This window comes from Rhinoderma darwinii, chromosome 4, assembly GCF_050947455.1.
Source record: "Rhinoderma darwinii isolate aRhiDar2 chromosome 4, aRhiDar2.hap1, whole genome shotgun sequence".
Classification (NCBI taxonomy): domain Eukaryota; kingdom Metazoa; phylum Chordata; class Amphibia; order Anura; family Rhinodermatidae; genus Rhinoderma; species Rhinoderma darwinii.
In genome coordinates, this window is record NC_134690.1 from 258,212,489 (window position 1) to 258,230,084 (window position 17,596).

General features: G+C 43.6%; 1 protein-coding gene across 1 annotated transcript in view; it reads right to left on the reverse strand.

Moving 5' to 3' along the window:
• The window catches only part of SLC35F1 (solute carrier family 35 member F1), a 357,370-nt gene that overhangs the window by 13,379 nt on the left and 326,395 nt on the right, over window positions 1–17,596 (reverse strand). The gene's annotated exons all lie outside the window — the stretch shown is intronic.

Below are 17,596 nucleotides of genomic sequence, written 5' to 3' on the forward strand. Positions count from 1 at the left end.
AGCAAGTTAAAAACTTGGCTGTATAAATAATTCAAGTATAATGTTGTCCCTATCTTAATAGCTCTTGAGGCTACATTTTGAATATGGGGTATAATTTTAGACACCACATTGTTGGTAGGAAAAAATGAGTGTTTGTATGAGTTCAAAGGCATGCAGCTATATTGATAAAAATGGTGAGCTATTACAACTAAAGGATGAAAAAACTGAGCTTTATTGCATTGGAAAGCATTATGCTAATATAAAGAGCAGGCAGTTTGTTCTATGAAATGTACAATGGACTATGGGGTATGACTTACATGTGGAATAAAGCGTTTGTTTCATCCAAAATATAGTAAGGGTTCTTTACAATAAGAGTGGTTGAGTGGCCTAATATGGCAGAGAATGAAAACACTTATTGACTATCTATTGACAGATGTAATTAATTTTAAGAAAACAGAGTAAAGGCTGGTTCACACTGGCAGATTTCTGCCCTTAACGATTTGCTAATATAACAAGTCGATCAGCGCTAGTTTAAAAGCCCTTTAAATCTGCCTGATGCTAAATGTATGGGGACCAACTGCATAAAAGATGCGATCAGCCGATAAACAAGCATTTGCTCGTTTGGTAGGTGATCGCTCACATGTTCACATGGGCCAATGATCGGGCAAACAAGATAGGTACACACAACAATAGGGCTATACGTTCAGCATATATGCCGGAAATTCTCCCAAACTGTACGTCTAATGTGCCCATAGAATTCTATTGGCCAGAGAGAAAAAGTCCCTGTAAGAGGGATGAAACATTATATCTAAATGGGTGTATAAACTATACTGCATGTATTTAAGCTGTTGGAGTGCTGCAATCTCATATTTTATTACATACACACACAAAAGTTTTAGGCACTTGTGGAGAAATGCTGCAAAGTAAGAATGCTTTCAAAAATAGAAGTGTTAATAGGTTTTTATCAATTACCAAAATGCAAAGTGAATGAACCGAAGATAAATCGAAATCAAATCAATATTTGGTGTGACCACCCTTTGCCTTCAAAACAGCCTAAAATCTTCTAGGTACACTTGCACACAGTTTTGGAAGGAAGTCGGTAGGGAGGTTGTTCCAAACAACTTGGAGAACTAAAAACAGATTTTATGCGGATATAGGCTTCCTCAAATCCTTCTCTCTCTTCATGTAATTCCAAACAGACTCGAGATCAGGGCTGTGTGGGGGCTATATCATCACCTCCAGGGCTCCTTGTTCTTCTTTATGCAATTTTTGAAATGCAGCACCAAACTTGCCAGGAACCTACACCATGCTTCACTGTTGCCTGCAGACACGTATTATTGTACCGCTCTCCAGCCCTTCGACAAACAAACTGCCTTCTGTTACAGCCAAATATTAAAAATGTTGATGTTGAATCCTCAGTCCAGAGCACCTGCTGCCATTTTTCTGCACCCAAGTTCCTATGTTTTCATGCATAGTCGAGTCACTTGGACTTGTTTCCACGTCGAAGGTATGGATTTTTTGGCCGCAATTATTCCAGGGAAACCACTTCTGGCCAGACTTCTCCGAACAGTAGATGGGTGCACTTGGGACCCACTGGTTTCTGCCAGGTTTGAGCTGATGCCACTGCTGGATATTTTAAGATTAAGAAGGGAATTAAGCATGATATGTCTTTGATCTGCTGCACTAAGTTTCCTTGGCCAACCACTGCTTCTACGGTCTTTAACATTGTCGTTACTTTTGGGCTTCTTCAACATATCTTGAAACTCCAGTCTGCTTTAAAATCTTTGCCTGGGAGAGGCCTTGCTAATGCAGTGTAGCTACCTTGTGTCTTGTTGCAGTGCTCAGTCTTACCATGGTGGACCTGTGACACGAAACTGTCTTCCACAACCTCAGCTTTGTAGCAGAGTTTGGCTGCTCCTCACGCAGCTGTTTATGTTACAGTTAATGACTGTGTTTCAATCTTCATATGAAAATGCTGATCATTATTACCTTTTTGGTATAATACGTTAATCATACACCTCACTATAGTTCTACAAAATCCATGAGTTTCTGCAAGTTTACCTAGAAGAATGTATGCTGTTTTGAAGGTAAAGGGTGGTTACACCAAATATTGGTTTTATTTACATTTCTTTTCTGTTCATTCACTTTGTATTTTGCTAATTGATAAAAAAAAAACGATTCACACTTCTATTTTTGAAAGCATTCTTTGCAGCATTTTTCCACAGCTGCCTAAAACTTTTGCACAGTACTGTGTGTCTGTATATATATATATATATATATATATATATATATACACATACACACACACAATGCATTCGGAAAGTCTTCAGACCCTTTTAAGTTTTCTCACATTTTGTTATATTGAGGCCTTGTGCTAAAAAAAATTAAAAAATATGTTTTTCCCCTTCATTCTGCACTCAATACCCCATAATGAAAAAGTGAAAACAGAATGTTAGTAATCTTTGCTAATTTATTGAAAAGGAAAAACTAAAATAATGCATTGACATAAATATTCAGACCCTTTACTCAGTTCTTAGTTGAAGCACCTTTGGCAGTGCTAACAGCCTCCAGTCTTCTCAGGTATGATGCTACAAGGTTTGCACACCTGGATTTGGGGATTTTCTGCCATTCTTCTCTGCAGATCCTCTCAAGCTCTGTCAGGATGGGAACTGTCGGTGGACAGACATTTTCAGATCTCACCAGAGATGTTCGATTGGGTTCAAGTCAGGGCTCTGTCTGGGCCACTTACGGACATTCACAGAGTTGTCCCTGAGACATTCATGTGTTGTCTTGGCTGTGTCTTGTTGTAAGGTAAACCTTCAGCCCAGTCTGCGGTCCAGAGCACTCTGGATCAGGTTTTGATTAAAAATATCTCTGTACTTTGCTCTATTCATCATTCTCTCAACTCTGACCAGTCTCCCTGTCCCAGCCTCTGAGAAACACCCCCACCGCATGATGCTGCCACCATGCTTCACTGTAGGGATGGTATTGGGCAGGTGATGATCAGTGCCTCGTTTCCTCCAGGTACGACGCTTAGAATCGAGGCCAAAAGGTTCAATCTTGGTTTCATCAGATTACAGAATCTTGTTTCTCATAGTCTGAGAGTCCTTTAGGTGCTTTTTTGCAAACTCCAGGTGGGCTTTCATGTGTCCCTTAAGGGTATGTTCACACAACAGCGTCCGTAACGGCCGAAATTACGGGGCTGTTTTCAGGAGAAAACATCCCCGTAATTTCAGCCGTAACGGCATGTGCAGGCGCTTGAACGCCGCGTCCATTACAGACGTAGTTGGCGCTGCTTTTCATTGGAGTCAATGAATAACGGCTCCAATTACGCCCCAAGAAGTGACAGGTCACTTCTTTGACGCGGGCGTCTATTTACGCGCCGTCTTTTGACAGCGGCGCGTAAATATACGCCTCGTGTGAACAGACAAACGTCAGCCCATTGCTTTCAATAGGCAGATGTTTGTCAACGCTATCGAGGTTCATTTTTCGGACGTAATTCGGGGCAAAATCGCCCGAATTACGTCCGTAATTAGTGTGTGTGAACATACCCTAACTGAGGAGAGGCTTCTTTCTGGCCACTCTGCAATAAAGCCCAGATAGTTGGATTGGTGCAGTGATGGTTGACCTTCTGGAAGTTTCTCCTATCTGCACACAGGATCTTTGAAGCTCATTCAGAGTGACCATTGGGTTCTTAATCACCTTGGGGCCTTTCTCCCCCAATTACTTAGTTTGGGGTTGCGGCCAGCTTCCATTTAAGAATTATGGAGGCCACTGTGCTTTTGGGAACTTTCAGTGCAGCAGAATTTTTTTTGTACCCTTCTCCAGGTCTGTGCTTCCACATAATCCTGTCTCTGAGTTCTACAGGCAGTTGTTTCCTCTTCATGGCTTGGTTTTTGCTCTGATATGAATTTTCAGCTGTGAGACCTTATATAGACTGTGGTGTGTCTTTCCAAATCATGACCATGTATAGAAATGGGAGCCCACCCAGAGCTAAATTTAAAGTGTCATAGCAAAGGGTCTGAATACTAATGCCCATGCAAAATTTGAGTTTTTCATTTGTAATAAATTTGCAAAGAATGTAAAAAAAAGTATTTTTTTTTTTTTTTTTTTTTTTCATTTTAGCACAATGCCTCCACATAACAAAATGTGAAAAAAGTGAAAGGGTCTGAAGACTTTCCGAAAGCTATGTGTGTGTGTGTGTGTGTGTGTGTGTGTGTGTGTGTGTGTGTGTGTGTGTGTGTGTGTGTAATAATCAGACAGACAACTGTGGGCTCATTAGTCAGGTACAGATTCCATTCTTACTCACTATAAAAGTGACAGATGTATTTTGACTGAATGCCATTGGTATCACATCTGCCTTCTTCAATTTCATAAATAGAATGAATAAAACCATGTGACAAGAAAAAAAAATCTAAAATCAATCTGTACATTCACGGCAACCATATGTAAAAACCAACATATGTGAAGATTAAAGACCGTTTCCATTGTTGGGTGTGGTGGACTCCCTGATACTCCGCTTTCCTAGCCGTTGCTTCCAGCTTGGCCAGTCATTTTAGGGTATTATTTACGTTGGATTCCTTATCCTGTTCATGTTATCATTGTTATTTTGGGCAATACTACACTATTTGGAGGAACAGGATTATATCCATTCTTTTGTACTTTTAGTACTTTGCAACTGTCTTTTCTTCCCATATATGTATTGTTATTTGGATTAGGGGTCAGTTCTGTATGCTGGGAGTCCACCTCGTTTTTTGAATCTGTTCTTGTGTCTGTGTGTCTCATGACATTTTTTATGTATCTGTGTTGTTGTTCAACACCTTTTTAATAAGTAATCAATAACTATACTTATACTTATGAAATTCATGTCCTGCTTGTTTTTGTCAATAGGCTATATCCATTTCCATTGTTGTCTAGGTGATTTTAGAATTTCAGTATGTTTTAAAGGGGTTAGAAAAAGATGGCTTGCATCTGGTATTGCAGCTCAGTTCCTTAGAACTGCATGTAGCTGAGCTGCTATACCACACATCCTGTGGACAGGTGTGGTGCTGTAAAAGGTAACTCCACTTAAACTACAAGTATATGTATTACTTTATCCTTATTTTGTCTTTGCAGCTAGTTTCAATTTTGACTAGGAGTTCAATATATCTCTCCATGCTCACTCCATTTATATATAGTCCATCAATGATTGACGGTGTTGATGTATCTATCTATATACACAATGATCGTCATAACTATGAGTCCGAGGTCTATTTTATTACTGGCTATTGACCAAATTGAACAACATTCAGTGTGTCATTCCGTAAAATAGCCTAGTGGACCTGTCATGATAATATCCTGCCCTTAAAAAGGATAGCATATTCTCATGACAGATCCGCTTTATTTATTTGCTGTATGCCCTTCTTTAGTACCCCGCAGGGGTTACAAACAAAGAGGGTGGGAATCAGCCACAGGGCATGCTACCATTCACTTCTAGGGAAAGCGGTATGTTGACGTAAATAAGCACCAACTAGGGGCCAATTTGAATGCAAAGATGGACATACCCTTTAAGTTCCAAAAAAGTTACATACAAGTGAGATATTTGTAAATGTAGGCTCATCATTATGTAACGTCCGTGGTCGCTGACCACGAACTCCTCCTCTCCTGTCGACATTCTTCTCTCCAGAGATGTCTGCACATGCGGCCGTCCTGTTCCGCAGCCAAACAATAGGGTGCGCTTGCGAGCTTAGTCCAGCCTTAAGGAGCAGGAGTGCAAACATGTGTGAGATTGAGCTGATTGCTCTCAGATCACCCTGGACTATTAGAAGGGCTCTGCCCCTCCCTGCATTTCCTGAGCTTTGTCATCGTTGCCCTAGTCTGTCATTGCGAAAGGTCTCCTGAGTGTATTCCAGTTTCCTATTCGCGCTACCTGTAACCTGTATCCCGTGCTATCCTGGTCCAAGTGCCGTATTGAGTTGGAGACGTGCTCCGCTGAGTACCACGACTGTCCTTCTACACCACGCCTGGTGCCTGCCTGCTGCCTAGTCCCAGCTGAGCCGGTCTTGCTACTGTGAGCTACCACAGGTACACCTATATGAACTATAGACTGTGACCTGTGTCCTGTTGGCCAGCTGCCATACCGTTTAGGCGGTACGGCCCAGTGGGTCCACGTACCTAACGTGACAGTAAGCTCAGGCCATGGACCCCGCTGGTCAATCCAAGACCATGATGAAGTCACAAGAGATGCGGGCAGATATCCTAGACCTACGGTCTCGACAGGACCAACTCCTCCAGGCATTGAACATTATTGCACATCGGCTGGATGTGCAAGTTGCCATTCCTCCTACTACACCTCCTGGCAGTACAGATCCTCGACAACACCTCCTGGCAGTGCTGATCCCCGATTTTCTTTTGCCGTTACCTCACTGCTATGATGGAGACACGAAGACCTGCCGTGGATGTTTGAACCAGTGCCAGATCCACTTTAGCCTGTATGCAAGGGCATTTTCGACTGATGGCGCAAGGTTCACTTTCATCGTCTCTCTCCTCATGGACGTACCCTATCTGAGAAACAAGGACCAGAGACCCGTGACTTCCAGGGGTTCCTGCGAAAATTTCGCACAGTGTTTGAGGAGCCTGGACGATTCTCGTCTGCAGCCGCCTCCTTGCTGAACCTACACCAAGGATACACTTCCGTGGGCGAGTACGCCATCCACTACCGCACCCTGGCGGGAGAATTGTTGTGGAACAATGAGGCCCTGGTGGCTACATTTTGGCAGGGACTGTCTCCTGAAATTAAGGACGAGCTTGCCACCCGAGATCTGCCGTCTACCCTGGATGACCTCATCCTTCTGGCCACCCGGATTGATATAAGGATCCAAGAACGGTTCCAAGAGGCTTGCCAGGAGGGAGGAATCCTTAGCCCGGTTCCTACTTTGCAGCAACCCCTGCTATCCTCATCAGCTGTTCCTCCAAAGGAGTCTTTAAATATGGACCATCTCAAGCTGTCTACCCTGGAGAGACATCACAGACGCACTTCGGGACTGTGTCTATATTGAGGCCTCGGAGGCCATCTTGTGCATCTGTACCCCCAAAAGCCCCAGAGCCTAGGGTTGGTTAGAGAGTTAACCATGGGTGAAGAGGCTCTTTTTTCTAAATTGTCCATTCCCGTGACCATAATGTCCGGCGAGAGAACGCACCGGGTCACTTCTTATCTGGACTCTGGATCCGCAGCTAACTTCATTCCGTGAGACCTGGTAGATCTTCTCCAGTTGCCCACAACCCCTCTGGAGAGGCCTTTGATGGTTGCATCTATGAATGGATTATCTCTGCCAGACCAAGTTGTAGCTGTGACCAAGCCGCTGAGGCTCCAAGTGGGAGCCCTCCATTCCGAGTTCCTCTTGTTCTTTGTCCTGGCTAAAGCCGTCAACCCTGTGCTGCTGGGCCTGCCCTGGCTCCGACTACATGCCCCAGTCCTTGACTGGAATTCTGGAGAGGTTTTCCAGCAGGGGTCCCGAGTGTCTCAACCGCTGCCTGGTACAGCTTCATCCGACTCAGCCTCCTCTGCCTAAGTCCTTGGCAGGATTGCCTTGTGATTATTCTGCGTTCTCGGATGTCTTCAGCAAGAAAGAGGCGGAGACGTTGCCCTCACACCGGGTGGTATAACTGTCCTATCGAGCTTATTCCTGGTGCATCCCTTCCCCGTGGTAGGGTATATCCTCTCTCCTTGCCAGAGACTCAGTCCATGTCCGCCTATGTTAAGGAGAACTTGGAGAGGGACCTTATACGGAAGACTTCCTCCCCGGCAGGAGCTGGATTCTTCTTTGTCAAGAAAAAGGATTGTTTCTGTGTCCCTGCATTGACTACCGGGGTCTCAACCAGATCACGGTAAAAAATATATATCCGTTGCCATTGGTTTCTGAACTGTTTGATAGTATACGAGGAGCCAAGATTTTTTCGAAGCTAGACCTGCGTGATGGAAGACGGCATTTAACACCGTGACGGACACTATGAATATCTAGTAATGCCCTTCGGCCTGTGTAATGCTCCCGCGGTCTTCCAAGAGTTCGTTAATGACATCTTCCTTGACCTCCTCTATGTTTGTGTTGTGGTCTATCTTGATGACATCTTGATTTTTTCTCCAGATCCAATGACTCATCAGAGACATGTCCGTCAAGTTTTGCTGTGGTTAAGGGAGAATCGCCTGTACGCCAAGTTTGAGAAGTGCGTGTTTGAGAAAAAGATGCTTTACCCTTCCTGGGCTACATCATCTCGGATCAAGGCCTCAAGATGGATCCTGAGAGGGTAAAGGACGTCCTGGAATGTCCACGCCCTCAAAGCTTGAAGTCCATACAGCGCTTCCTGGGATTCGCTAATTTCTACAGACAGTTCATTCCAAACTTCTCCTCACTGACATCTCCTATCTCTACCCTCACCTAGAAAGGCAAGAACACCAAGGTGTGGACTCCTGAGGCGGAATCCGCAATTAATAGCCTGAATAGTGCCTTTACGTCAGCCTCCATCCTCCATCATCCAGATGTATCTTGACAGTTCTCGTTGGAGGTGGACGCCTCCTCTCTCGGTGCTGGTGTACTCCTGTTCCAGAGAGGTTCCAAGGGCAAGACTATGGTATGTGGCTATTACTCTAAACTCTTCTCTTCCGCAGAACGCAACTACTCGATTGGGGATCGTGAGTTACTGGCCATCAAATTGGCTCTGGAGCAGTGGAGACATCTACTAGAGTGCACAGTTCATCCCATCTTGATATTCACGGACCACAAGAACCTCACCTATCTCCAAACGGCCCAATGACTGAAACCCTGTCAGGCCAGGTGGTCGCTGTTCTTTGCCCGGTTCCAGTTTGAGCTCCACTACTGTCCTGCTGACAAGAAAGTGAGGGTCGATCCCTTGTCCAGGTCGTTCGAGACAGAGGACACTATGGAGTCTCCACAGAATATCATCGATCCATCCTGCATAATCCCTGTTAACCCTCTGCAAGTTAGAGACATTCCCCCGGGGAGTACTTTTGTGTGTCCGGCAGACAGAAGAATCCTCCGCTGGGGACACAGTTCCAAACTGGCAGGTCATGCGGGTGCTCGTAAGCCCCGAAACCTGATTGCTCGTCAGTTCTGGTGGCCCACACTGCCCAAATACATCACAGACTTTGTCTCCTCCTGCACGGTGTGCGCAGCAAATAAAGTTGCCCACTCCAAACCGGCTGGCCTGCTCCAGCTGCTGCCTGGGCCCGATGCCTCCTGGCAACATATTGCTATGGACTTTGTCACGGACCTGCCTCCCTCTGCTGGTTGCAGTACAGTCTGGTTGGTGGTGGACCGATTCTCCAAGATGGCTCATTTTGTTCCACTGACCGGCCTACCTTCTGCTTCCCGACTGGCCAATCTCTTTATCCAACAGCCTACCAGCCTACCATCCCCAGTCCAATGGTCAAGTTGAGAGAATAAATCAGATTATGGAGAACTATTTACGACACTTTATCTCCAGGCAGCATGATGACTGGGTGCAGCTGCTTCCTTGGGCTGAGTTCTCCTACAACAACCACACTAGTGAGTACACGGCCTCCAGCCCATTCTTCATTCTCTATGGCCAACACCCACGAATGTCCCAGGTACCTGCAGCTGACTCTACATTCAGGGACTTTCTACAAATCTGGCAGCAGACCCGATCTTCTATGCTGCTGGCAGTCGACCGCATCAAAAGAAAGGCAGACACAAGAAGACGAGTTTCTTCCAGGTTGTCCTCTAAGAATATCCGGCTGAGGGTGCCATCGTACACGTTTGCTCCCAGGTTCCTCGGACCCTTCGAGTTTTTCCAACAAATCAACCCTGTCTCCTACAAGCTTCGGCTGCCTCCTACCCTCAAGATCCCCAACTCCTTCCATGTCTCCATGTCTCCCTTCTGAAACCTGTGGTCCTGAACCGCTACTCCAAGATTCCTAGTCCTGCAGTAGCTCCCAGCGGTTCATCAGATACTTTTGAGGTTAAGGAGATCCTGCTCCCAGATCACCCTGGACTATAAGAAGGGCTCTGCCCCTCCCTGCATTGCCTGAGCTTTGTTGTCATTACCCTAGACTGTCTTTGCAAATGGTCTCCTAAGTGTTTTCCAGTTCCCAGTGTTTCCCGTTCCTGCTACCTGCAACCTGTATCCCGTGCTATCCTGGTCCAAGTGCCGTATTGAGTTGGAGTCGTTCTGCGCTGAGTACCACACCTGTCCTGCTACACCAGGCCTGGTGCCTGCCTGCTGCCTAGTCCCAGCCGAGCCTGTCCTGCTACTGTCTGAGCTACCACAGGTACACCTATACAAACTATAGACTGTGACCTGTGTCCTGTTGGCCAGCTGCCATACCATTAAGGCGGTACAGCCCAGTGGATCCACGTACCCAACGTGACACATTATTTACAAGAGGAAAAGGATCAGCACTCCTTGTTGAGTATAAAAGTATTATTTATTGAAATAGCCAGTGGGTAAAAACAGGCAAATTGGACAAATTACATAAAGCGGCCGTCCCCTCTAGCTCGTCATTATTTAGGATGAAAACTAAAGCCAAAATAATAAGACTATTCTCAAGGTGAGAATCAGTGTATGAAAATGGCTGTTATGGTATACCATTTGTGCATTGTCACAAATAAAAATGTTTTGCTATCTGGCTGATTTTTGTGGTTTATAAGTGACCTTTAGCATGTCATTGTGAGCCCTACCAACTAAAAATGCAGCTCCAGGGAAACTATACATTGGTATATCAGAATACCCCCATATACTTCGCCTGCAGTGAGATAAGTTTTAAATGAAATTCACCTACAGGAAACTGTTACTGTAAAAGGCATGCTGTCTGGAATATTTTAAGGATACAAAAGGAAAAGAATATACTTTGTATTCTTTCTGGAATGTGAGGCGCATACAGAATCATTTGTCACGATGCTCAGGTTTTAAAGGCTATATACACCTTTTAAAGTGATATATATATATATATATATATATATATATATATATATATTTATTTTTTCATGAAAATGTCAGTCAATGTGTCTGGTGAAACTTTATAATAAGTTTATAATTACATAGTTACATCGTTAATACGGTTGAAAAAAGACATGTGTCCATCAAGTTCAACCAGGGGAGGGGAAAAAGGGAAGGAAGGAAACAAAATTTCTACACATTGACATAGGAGCTGATATTTTTTCGTTCTAGGAAATTATCTAAGCCTTTTTTAAAGCCATCTACTGTCCCTGCTGTGACCAGCTCCTGCGGTAGACTATTCCATAGATTCACAGTTCTCACAGTAAGGCTGGATTCACACGAGCGTGGCGTTTTTGCGGACGTAAAAACCACTTGACAGCTCCGTGTGTCATCCGTGTATGATGCGCGGCTGCGTGATTTTCGCGCAGCCGCCATCATAGAGATGAGGCTAGTCGACGTCAGTAAATAGTCACTGTCCAGGGTGCTGAAAGAGTTAACTGATCGGCAGTTAACTCTTTCAGCACCCTCGACAGTGAATTCCGATCACAATATCGAGCAACCTGTTAAAAAAAACAAAAACGTTCGTACTTACCGAGAACTTCCCTCCCGGCCGTTGCCTTGGTGACGCGTCCTTGGTTATGCGCCTCTCTTGACATCCGGCCCCACCTGCCTGGATGACGCGGCAGTCCATGTGACCGCTGCAGCCTGTGATTGGCTGGAGCTGTCACTTGGACTGAATTGTCATCCCGGGAGGTCAGACTGGAGGAAGAAGCCGGGAGTTATCGGTAAGTCAGAACTTCTTTTTTTTTTACACGTTCATGTATATTGTGATCGGAAGTCACTGTCCAGGGTGCTGAAACAGTTTAACTCTTTCAGCACCCTGGACAGTGACTATCTCCTGACGTCGCGTACCGGAATTTTTTTTGCCGAGTTCGGTCAAAACGAGTTCGGTTCGGTTGTCCGGGTTCGCTCATCTCAAAGACACTCTGTTTGGATGTTTGTAAACAGAAAAGCACGTGGTGCTTTTCTGTTTAAATTCATCCTTTTGACAGCTCTTGCGCGAATCACGCAGTTCGCACGGAAGTGCTTCCGTGCGCCATGCGTGGTTTTCACGCACCCATTGATGGGTGCGTGATGCGCGCAAAACGCCGAAAGAATGGACATGTCGTGACTTTTTTTCAGCGGACTCACGCTGAGTAAAAATCACGCACATGTCCACACGGCCCCATAGACTAATATTGGTCCGTGCAACGCGCGTGCAAATCACGCGCGTTGCACGGACGTTTTTCCCATTCGTCTGAATAAAGCCTAAAGAAGGCTTGTCGCCTCTGCAGGTTGAACCTTTATTTTTCCAGACAGAGGGAGTGCCCCCTTGTCTTTTGAGGGGGTTTTACATGGAACAGGTTTTTACTATGTTTTTTGTATGTGCCATTCATATATTTACATAAGTTAATCATGTCCCCCCTTAGTCGTCTATTTTCAAGGCTAAATAGTTAGCCTAGTCCTTTAAAATTATTCTTCAGGCTCCTACACCTACCATGTATACTGTCGTTGGTTCCCACATGAACCACGACAGCTGGATCATCACTACTAATTGTCTTTCCTTATCTGCATTACCTTCCCTCCGACTACTAGCTGGGCTGTTCTCCCGGTTGTTAGGGAGATCCGTTTTAGTTATCAATTAGTTTTTATTCAAAATCATTTTTACTTTTTGAGATACAGCTGCTCTGTATCCTGTATACAGAGTATCTGTATCTTTTGCTAAGACCTGAATCGTCAGTTCCACGGACCCGACGGGTTCAGTGTCAGCGGGTCCTGCATGTCTCTGACACGCATTATCCACCTGTCATCCATCACATCTAAGTTATGAACTTAGATGTGATGTATAACATGTGGATCCTGCATGTCAGAAACACGCAGGAAGCACTTTCACTGAACCCGTCAGTCCCACGGATAAATATAAAAACAAATTATAAAGTTGCATCAAACACACTGACTGACATATTTATTAAGAACAATAAAAAATCACAAATCAAAGGTTTGCATAGCCTTTAACCCATTCCCGTCGTAAACAACTTTCAGATTTTCATTTTAGTTTTTTTCCTCCCCACCTTCCAAAAGCCATAACGTCTTTATTTTTCCGTCTATATAGTATTATGAGGGCTTGATTTTTGCGGGACGAGTTGTAGTTTTTCGTAGCACCATTTATTTTGCCATATAATGTACTAGGAAATGGGGAAAAAATTATTTGTGGGGTAGAATATGAAAAAAAACAGCGATTCCTCCATGGTTTTTTTGCGTGCCGTTTTTACGGAATTCACTGTGCAATTAAAACAACATTATAACTTTATTCTGCGGGTCAATACAATTACGGCGATTCCAAATATATATAGTTTTTTCTATATTTTACTACTTTTACAAGTAAAAACCTAAGTGTAAAAAAGAAAATTTATTTTGTATCGCCAAATTCCGAGAGCCATAACATTTTTATTTTGCCGTCGATTAAGTGGTATGGGGGCTTATTTTTTGCGGGATAAGCTGTAGTTTTTAACAATACCATTTTGGTGTACATGCGACTGTTTGATCACTTTTTATTTCATTTTTTGTGGGGGATTAGGTGACCAAAAAATAGAGATTCTGGCGTTTACAATTTTTTTTTACGGCGTTCACTGTGCGGGTTAAATAATGATGTATTGTAATAGTTCAGACTTTTACGGATGCGGCGATACCAATTATGTTTATTTTTTTTTTTACTTTGCTCTAGGGGGAAAATGGGAAAAGTTTTTTTTTTTAACTTTTAATATTTCTATTTTTTCTTACTCAAAAAAAAACTTTATTTAACAAATTTTTACTTTTTTTATTAGTCCCCCTAGGGGACTTCAACCAGCGATCGTTAGATCGCTTGCACGATATACTGCAATACTAATGTATTGCAGTATATCGTGATTTTGACAGGCAAATATTAAGCCCTGCCGGAGGACTTCATTAGGCCCCCAGGCAGCCATAGCAACCATCGCCCCCCCCCGCGATTGCGTTGCGGGGGGCGCGATGATCTGTTAGAGGGGGCCGCGCCCCGCTTTCTAACGATTTAAATGCTGCGGTTGCTGTTGACCGCAGCATTTAACGAGTTAAACGAGCGGGATCGCGCTCAAACTCGATCCCGCTCGTTACTCTGAAGTGTCGGTTGTAACACAGCCGAAACCGGCATCATATGGAGCGGGTTCACTCCGTGAGCCCGCTCCATACTTCCCCTACCCGGATATGACGTAACTGTATGTCATATGTTGGGAAGGGGTTAAACACACAAGTTGCTTGCTAGTATATAGTTTGTGGTGGCATATTCTGTTTTTTTCTAATATTCATATGTAATTTATCATTTCTGAATTTAGAACATATTATTTAACCTCCTACAGACATATGTTTTAATCCCATTCGATTTTACACCGCGTTCCAAATTATTATGCAAATGTTATTTTTCACTGATTTTCCTAAATAGTCAATGCAAATGACAGTCAGTATAATCTTCAAGCCATCAACCGTTGGAGTATAATGCGAATTTTATTGAACAAATCTCCTAATGATAACAGATTTTTTTTTAGAAGTAAGAAACTCAAAATGCACATTTTCAAATCATTATGCACAACAGAGATCAAAACATTTTAAAGGTTGTAAAGAGAATAAAAATGGTAATTTGTTGAATTTGCAGCATCAGGAGATCATATTTACAGAAATCAAAAGCTCTTTCAATAAAAAAAAAACTTAACAGGCCAAGTTACATGTTAACATAGGACCCCTTCTTTGATATCACCTTCACAATTCTTGCATCCATTGAATTTGTGAGTATTTGGACAGTTTCTGTTGAATATCTTTGCAGGATGTCAGAATAGCCTCCCAGAGCTTTTATTTTGATGTGAACTGCCTCCCACCCTCATAGATATTTTACTTGAGGATGCTCCAAAGGTTCTCAATAGGGTTGAGGTCAGGGGAACATGGGGGCCACACCATGAGTTTCTCTGCTTTTATGCCCATAGCAGCCAATGACACAGAGGTATTCTTTGCAGCATGAGATGGTGCATTGTTATGCATGAAGATAATTTTGCTACGGAAGGCACGGTTCTTCTTTTTGTACCACGGAAGAAAGTGGTCAGTCATAAACTCTACGTACTTTGCAGAGGTCATTTTCACACCGTCAGGGAACCTAAAGGGGCCTACTCCGCCACCTCCTTGCTGACGTCGCAGCCTTGTTGGGACATGGTGGCCATTCACCAACCATCCACTACTCCATCCATCTGGACCATCCAGGGTTGCACGGCACTCATCAGTAAACAACACAGTTTGAAAATTAGTCTTCATGTATTTCTGAGCCCACTGCAACCGTTTCTGCTTGTGAGCATTGTTTAGGGTTGGCCGAATAATAGCTTTATGCACGCACACTTGCAAACCTCTGGAGGATCCTACACCTTGAGGTTTGCGGGACTCCAGAGGCACCACCGGCTTCAAATACCTGTTTGCTGCTTTGCAATGGCATTTTAGCAGCTGCTCTCCTAATCCTATTAATTTGTCTGGCAGAAACCTTCCTCGTTATGTCTTTATCTGAACGAACCCGTCTGTGCTCTGAATGAGCCACAAATCTTTTCACAGTACGATGATCATGCTTACGTTTTCTTGAAATATCCAATGTTTTCATACCTTGTCCAAGGTATTGCACTATTTCATGCTTTTCGGCAGCAAAGAGATCCTTTTTCTTTCCCATATTGCTTGAAACCTGTGGCCTGCTTAATAATGCGGAACGTCCTTCTTAAGTAGTTTTCCTTTGATTGGGCACTCGTGGCAAACTAATTATCACAGGTGTCTGAGATTGATTACAATGATCCAAAGAGCCCTAAGGGTATGTGCACAGGAGAAAACAGCTGCGTCGTTTCAGACGTAAAAGCTCCTCCTCTTATTATGCGAGGCGTCTTTGACGCCCGTAAATCTTGAGCTGCTCTTCATGGACTTCAATGAAGAACGGCTCAAATTACGTTGCAAAGAAGTGTCCTGCACTTCTTTGCCGAGGCAGTCATTTTACGCGTCGTCGTTTGACAGCCGTCAAACGACGACGCGTAAATGACAGGTTGTCTGCACAGTACGTCGGCAAACCCATTCGAATGAATGGGCAGATGTTTGCTGACGTATTGTAGCCCTGTTTTCAGACGTAAAACGAGGCATAATATGCCTCTTTTACGTCTGAAAATAGGTTGTGTGAACCCAGCCTTAGACACAATACCATCCATGAGTTTAATCGAAAAACTAATAATTAAATGTTTATGACACTTAAATCCAATGTATATATATATATTTATTTTGTGTATATATATATATATATATATATATATATATTTATTTTGTATATATATTTATTTTGTATATATATATATATATATATATATATATATATATATATATAGATATACAGTGAAGGAAATAAGTATTTGATCCCTTGCTGATTTTGTAAGTTTGCCCACTGTCAAAGACATGAACAGTCTAGAATTTTTTTGAGGCTAGGTTAATTTTACCAGTGAGAGATAGATTATATTTAAAAAAAAACTGAAAATCACATTGTCAAAATGATATATATTTATTTGCATTGTGCACATATAAATAAGTATTTGATCCCTTTGGCAAACAAGACTTAATACTTGGTGGCAAAACCCTTGTTGGCAAGCACAGCAGTCAGACATTTTTCATAGTTGATGATGAGGTTTGCACACATGTTAGATGGAATTTTGGCCCACTCCTCTTTGCAGATCATCTGTAAATCATTAAGATTTCGAGGCTGTCGCTTGGCAACTCGGATCTTCAGCTCCCTCCATAAGTTTTCGATGGGATTAAGGTCTGGAGACTGGCTAGGCCACTCCATGACCTTAATGTGCTTATTTTTGAGCCACTCCTTTGTTGCCTTGGCTGTATGTTTCGGGTCATTGTCGTGCTGGAAGACCCAGCCACGAGCCATTTTTAATGTCCTGGTGGAGGGAAGGAGGTTGTCACTCAGGATTTGACGGTACATGGCTCCATCCATTCTCCCATTGATGCGGTGAAGTAGTCATGTGCCCTTAGCAGAGAAACGCCCCCAAAACATAATGTTTCCACCTCCATGCTTGACAGTGGTGACGGTGTTCTTTGGGTCATAGGCAGCATTTCTCTTCCTCCAAACACGGCGAGTTGAGTTAATGCCAAAGAGCTCAATTTTAGTCTTATCTGACCACAGCACCTTCTCCCAATCACTCTCAGAATCATCCAGATGTTCATTTGCAAACTTCAGACGGGCCTGTACATGTGCCTTCTTGAGCAGGGGGACCTTGCGGGCACTGCAGGATTTTAATCCATTACGGTGTAATGTGTTACCAATGGTTTTCTTGGTGACTGTGGTCCCAGCTGCCTTGAGATCATTAACAAGTTCCCCGTGTAGTTTTCGGCTGAGCTCTCACCTTCCTCAGGATCAAGGATACCCCACGAGGTGAGATTTTGCATGGAGCCCCAGATCGATGTCGATTGACAGTCATTTTATATGTCTTCCATTTTCTTACTATTGCACCAACAGTTGTCTCCTTGTCACCCAGCGTCTTACTTATGGTTTTGTAGCCCATTCCAGCCTTGTGCAGGTCTATGATCTTGTCCCTGACAT